This window comes from Aegilops tauschii, chromosome 3 (assembly GCF_002575655.3).
Source record: "Aegilops tauschii subsp. strangulata cultivar AL8/78 chromosome 3, Aet v6.0, whole genome shotgun sequence".
NCBI lineage: Eukaryota > Viridiplantae > Streptophyta > Magnoliopsida > Poales > Poaceae > Aegilops > Aegilops tauschii.
The window spans coordinates 500,339,197-500,345,519 of record NC_053037.3 but is presented as its reverse complement, the minus strand read 5'-3'; the positions used below and the strand labels follow the sequence as shown (position 1 = coordinate 500,345,519).

Genomic DNA, 6,323 nt, shown 5'->3' with positions numbered 1-6,323 from the left:
CGTGTTGAATGCGGTTGTGGGATGTCGAGGGCTGTGCTGGCGAATCTGAGGTAGAATGCGATTGGGGGAGAGCACTATCTGCTTTGCTTGTGCAGTTAGAATTGTTCCTGATTGTGATTCGTTTGTGAGGGCTTAAGACGGTACTTGTACAGTAGATCCTGGAGATGATATGTGAATCCCTTCTTCAGTTACTGGGTTGTTATGATATTATTCTGGGGGAGAGTGACTATGGCGAATGATCAACCGGCGTGCTTGCTGCTTGCAGCAAAGATCGGTCTGGCGAATGGTGAACGCACTGTATCTCATTGTAGCAGTTACAACTTACAAACTAGCAGAACATAGATTTTGTGTTGGAACCTACAACCTAGAGTGGTGGGGGACACTATCTCCACCCTTTCTCTTTTCATTTGGACAGCATCAACTAACGAGCATGTAGTCACAATCATGCTGGGAGCCTGGGAAGTGTAAAGTGACGTGTAACTGTTACCGAATGAAATTTCTTGTAGTCCGCAAATGTCCGAGTAGAGCCTGGAGATGAAATGTCAATCGCTTCTTTGGTTAGTGGTTTGTTATGGTATATTTGGGGGCAGAGTGACTATGGTGAAGTGATTACGGGCGGGCTTGCTGCTTTTAGCAACGACGGGTCCAGTGATCGTGAATGCACAGTATATCAATGGAGCGGTTACAACTTGCAAACCTGCAGAATATAGATATTTTTTCTGGAACATAGAATGGTGGTGGACACTATTTCCACACACACGCGCGCGTGCGCGCCCTCTTTTTTTTTTTGCATTCAGACAGCATCAGCTAAGGAGTATGTAGGCAAAATCATGTTGGGAAGTGTAAAGTGACACATTACTGCTATCAAATGAGATTTCCCCTTGTCTGCAAATGTCTGAGTAAGGAGAACCACTAGTTTAATCTTGCTCTTATTGTCACAAATATTGTAGGACTGGGACTGGAGCTCCAAGGTATCAAATGCTGCCACTGGAGACTGACCTCAACACACTCCCCGTGATTCCAAACCTCCCGGAGAAGGTTTTCCCAACGGATGCGAAGAGTACTGAAGGTGACCTCTGTCGAGCCTTCGTTGTTATAGTTTGATCATCAAAACAAGATTCTAGGCTTCTTGGCAGTTTGTAGTATAAGGCAGCATTACTGATGGTAAAAACATGCGTGTGCTATTAAAATTAGAGGGACTGTCTATTCTACATCCGGATGAAATTCAATTAGCTTTCATCCAGATTTTTCAGCCAACCACAGGATGCCAACTGTCCCCTGTCCCCATGTTTTCTTTTCTGCCCCGCTTTTAAACAAATTAACGGGTCCACACCCCAACTTTTCAGACCCGGACAGAACAACAGCCAGAAGAGGAACTGAAAGAACGACAACGATACACCCAAAGCTTTTCCATGATCACTAGGCTAACAAAGGGAGGAAAAACACCAAGATGATGTCACCTAAAAAACACATTGACAAATACAGCGTAAAATTCACTAAAAAAACACAATAATTTCTATCATGCCCACTGAGAATTATAGTGAAAGATGCATTAAAGTGACACTACAAAAATCCTCTTCTGAAATCCAATTAGTTTTCAGTCATATTTTTTGGCAACACAGAGTTTAACAAGTGTCACATGTCCTCCGTTTTGTTCCTGTCCCCTGAATGTGTCGATGTGCTTGTCCACCCCATCAAAGAAGAAATCACAGGGGGAATTCCTCCAAGATCCAGAGGGCAAACCTTGAGAAAATCATGGATGCACATGTAAGAGATCCTCTCCTGGCAATCTTCTCTACCTCCCTGTGAACAGTTCCCTCTCCTACTTCCCGGAATCTGCACGAAACGTGAACATGAAAAACAGAGGAAAAACTAGCATTACATTGCAGGAAATTAAGAAAAGCAGATTAGAAAAGGAGAATGAGGTCATGGGATCAACATTGGCATGAAAAGGCATGGTCAAATTCCCCATTTACACAGTACCGGAAACATAAAACAGGAACTCTACAAAAGATTAATCAAAGTACTGTGAGCAATGATCAATTTAGCAAATTACAGTGACTTTTACAGTACAACTGCAGTAGATTTAAAAATATAATTCACAGTAGAGTTACAGCAAATTTACAATGCTGATTTACGGTAGAATTACAATGAAAAACCATTGTTCCAGTGACAATTACAATGTAATTTACAATAGGATTACACAGTAAACTGCTACAATTTACAGTGACATTTTATAGTAGATGTACAGTGTAAAAAACAGTAATCGTCTTAAATCATGCCTGTAAAACTGCATCTCAACTTTTTACACTGTAAACAGCTTATAAAGTGCAGTGAAAATCGGAAAATAAGTAGAGTACACTTGCTAACAAACACTACTGAGTGCTTTCATTATCTTCGAAAATTTCAGCATCAAGAAGTCATACCAGCAAGATGAAGATGCACTCCTTCATGTAAGATGAAGCCAAAATGACCGACTTAATTCTCTTGCTATTAGACCCCAGTAACTGTCATGTGCACACACCACACAGTACAGAAATTTAAGTCTTGAGTAGAAAAAAACACCTAGATGTATGGTCCAAATTTCTAAAGCTACACACTGTACTTACACTCAAAAAATACAGGAATCAACATATCTTGAGAGGTTACTGTGATATTTTGTCACATTACAACTTGGTTGTAAATTACTCTGACCTTCCTTGTAAATACACTGGAAAAAAGCTGGAAATTACAATACATAGGATATAGTAAGTTACAGGGTTAAAATTTACAGTTAACTTAAACTGTAATTACAAATATAAATCACTACAATTACAAATGTAATTCACTGAAATTACACAGGGAAATAGAGTATAAGTGCACTAAAATTACAGTGTAATTACATGTAATACAAATGAATTTGCAGTGTAAATACTGAAAATAGATTGGAAATTACAGTACATAGAATAGTAAGTTACAGGGTTAAAAATCTACATTAACTTAGACTGTAATTACAGATGTAAATCATTACAATTACAAATAAAATTACACAGGAAAATAGAGTGTAAGTGCACTAACATTACGGTGTAATTACATAGAATCCAAATGACTTTACAGTGTAAGTACACTGAAAAATAGACTGAAAATGGGATAGTAAGTTACAGGGTTAATGTACATTAACTTAGACGGTGAGTACACAGGTATTCAGATTAATATAGACTGTAAGTTACAAAAGATGAAACAAAACACTACACATTACAGTGTAAATTCCAGTAAGGATTACACTGTAAAAAACCACTAAAATAAACTAAAAATCCAAAAATAAGAACTACCGTCAATTACACTAAATCCACGGACAATATCAGTGCAACTTGATTTACACTGTAAATCCAATTGGAATTACAGCTAATAAGTGGAATTATAGTGGAAACCCACTGAGAATTAGAGTGAAGAAATCCCCTGCATACAGTGGAAACCAACTGAGAATTACACTTCACCCACTAAGAAAAATACACTGGAATTCCGATTGAGATTACAGTGTAAATCTAAATATTATTACAGTCTAAATCCACTAAGAAAATACACTGGAATTTCGATGAATATTACAGTGTAAATCCAAATATAATTACAGTGCAAAACCACGAAGAAAATACACTGGAATTCCGATGAAGACTACAGTGCAAATCCAAATATAATTACAGTGTAAATCCACTAAGAATTATAGTGTAAATCCAAACATAATTACAGTGCAAAAACCACGAAGAAAATACACTGGAATTCCGATGAAGATTACAGTGCAAATCCAAATATAATTACAGTGTAAATCCACTAAGAATTACAGTGTAAATCCACTAGGGATTACACTAAGAAATGCAATTTACAATCCACTAAAATTACACTAACAAAAAAACCCTAGGTGGAGAAGTACAGCAATCTCACATATATATCCCTTACTATTCCTGAATAGTACATCTAACAGAGAAAAACCATATCAAGCCCCCCTGAACATGAACTACTGCCCACTAGAAAACTACATGTACAATTACTACTCCCCCAGAAAAGATGAACAGACCAAAGCCCCCCTGAATCCACCTAAGCTTGTTAGATTCAGAAGACCTGAGCCTTAGTACTTGCTAACTGCAGGATTAACACCTACTAGTATTAAGCTTGCTGCACAAAGGATTAACACTGATCCTACATTACAACCAACAAACTCTGAAGACACTCTACTCTAGCTTTGCTTTGCTGACCCAAAATACATCACAGCAACAAAACAGTGACCATGAGATTTGAGGCTGCTACTTGCAGAGCGAGGACAACAAGCAACTGATAACCGCCTGCTGTAGAGGCCACTGAAATTGGCTTAGCGGCTTGAATGGCTGGAGCAGACCGATTCTGCTACTGATTTAGGTGGTAAATCAACAAACAAACCTAACAGCATAGGGCGTACAAAACCTACAACCACGAACATGGATTTGAAGACACTGAAAAACGAATCCAGTGTGTTCGAACTCAAATACCTAGAGATTCAATCAGCCGGATACAAACAGATAATAGATCAAATCAGACCACAGAGTACACACCCTAGAATTAGCCGTGGGTACAAGATTCGATCCCAGATTACACCGCAAACCACACGCATCAGACAAAAGAGGATAGATCTGAGAATAAAATCCTACACAGAACTTACAATACACATGAGGATCCAGGCAAAAACGGACAAACATACCGAATCACGAAGACCAGCGAAGTCGCCGGGGCAGAAATAAAGGCCGGGGGTGGGTGCGGCGGTCGAGAGATGCTGCAGACCAACGGTGCGGACAGCGGGGGAGCAGGAGGGGGTTGGCGGCCGGACGGGAGCGAAGCAGCCGGAGGGTGAACGCCGGACGCCTGACCACACCCTAGCGAATCGAGCGGATAGGGAACCACCGGGTCGCCATGAATCTCTCTCTGGACTCTGTTCTGGTTGCATGTTGGGAATGACAAGGGAACGAGAGGAAGGGGAAGGGAACCTGGCAGCTACAGCCTACAGGGGCGAAATGAAAAAAATTCAAAAAAAAACAGACACCGGTCGCGAGCGAGAACGGGTCTTCCCCGGAAATTGAGCGCGCCCGGTAAGCCAGCCCGGGTGGTAGCGAGAGATCAGACAAATCTCAGGACACAGATCGGACGGCTCACAAATCGGATGAACGCCAATAATTTTCATCCGGATGAAAATTAGCAGTCCCGTAAAATTATAACTGTTTTAGCGTGTGGTAAGCATATGTGAGTCAAAACTGTCACGATTGGCTGCCTTTTACATGTATCCAAGTGATTTCTCAGCCACACCCTATATAATTAAATGATGTTTGGTATTTACAGTTGATGGATGCTATACCTGTGAAAACTCTAGGTAACATGACCTGGTGAATTATTATTCAAGCATATTTGGTCGGTAGCAAATGACTGAGCAAAAGCCTAATCTGAAACAGTGAAAGGTCCAATTGTGTCTTCAGTTATGTTTTGTATGCAATTGTCATCTACAGTATAATATATCCACAAAAGGTATAATGATTTCCTTCGAGAACGGACCAACAAAAAGTATAATGCCCACAAAAGGTATAATGATTTCCTTTTATGATCCGAATATAGATATGTTTGTATTGATCTATCAAGGCAAACATGAAGTACAGAGACAAATTTAAGAATCTTGGCATAGATCGGCGGCCCATAGTCTGCATCACCTTGCCTTTGCGTGCCACAAATCCCCTCCCTGATCAATGCCAGTAGTTGATCCTCAAAAAAAAAAGATCAATGCCAGTAGTTCGCCAAAAGAGCTAAACAATCTGGGTGAAGTTAGTAAAATCCTAATCTGATTAAGGAAAAATAACATGTGTCCAGATGGGCAAAGAAGCCCATCTAGACAGGCGGCAGGTAGATGTGCCAGTCGTCAGTCGTAACAACTTCAGAGTGCTTTTCCGTGCACATATCTGACGCCTCGCCTCCGTACTCGCGAACAAGCCATCTCCAGACCACCAGGAGCCCGGCGATGAGAGCGACCATGAAACACGTGCAGCCCACCACGACACTGACTCGGGCCGAGAGGCACAGAACACCGCCCCCCACGATGATGACAACTAGGCCGACGACGGCGCCGACCCACCTCAGCGCGTCGTGGACGGCCATCGGCATGCGCGGAAGGAAAATCTCGACGCAGCACATCATCAGGAAAAAAAGGACATGTAGGCGAACCACGAGACCGCCAGCGGCACCCGCCACGGGAGGCTGCTTTAGAAGAGAGGGTCCGTGTCCTGGAAGGAGCGTCCGCAGAGCACGAAGTAGCCTACCAGGACGATCTGCACGAC

The 6,323-nt window shown here is 41.5% G+C and overlaps 1 long non-coding RNA gene across 1 annotated transcript; it reads right to left on the bottom strand.

Moving 5' to 3' along the window:
- Positions 1-1,513: 1,513 nt before the first annotated feature.
- LOC109774175 (uncharacterized) lies at positions 1,514-5,415 on the bottom strand. Its single transcript, XR_002235492.4, has 4 exons — positions 4,709-5,415; positions 2,610-2,721; positions 2,427-2,507; positions 1,514-1,836 (listed from the first exon to the last, which is right to left on the bottom strand). It is a non-coding gene; the product is annotated as an uncharacterized lncRNA (long non-coding RNA).
- Between the last annotated feature and the right edge of the window lie 908 nt (positions 5,416-6,323).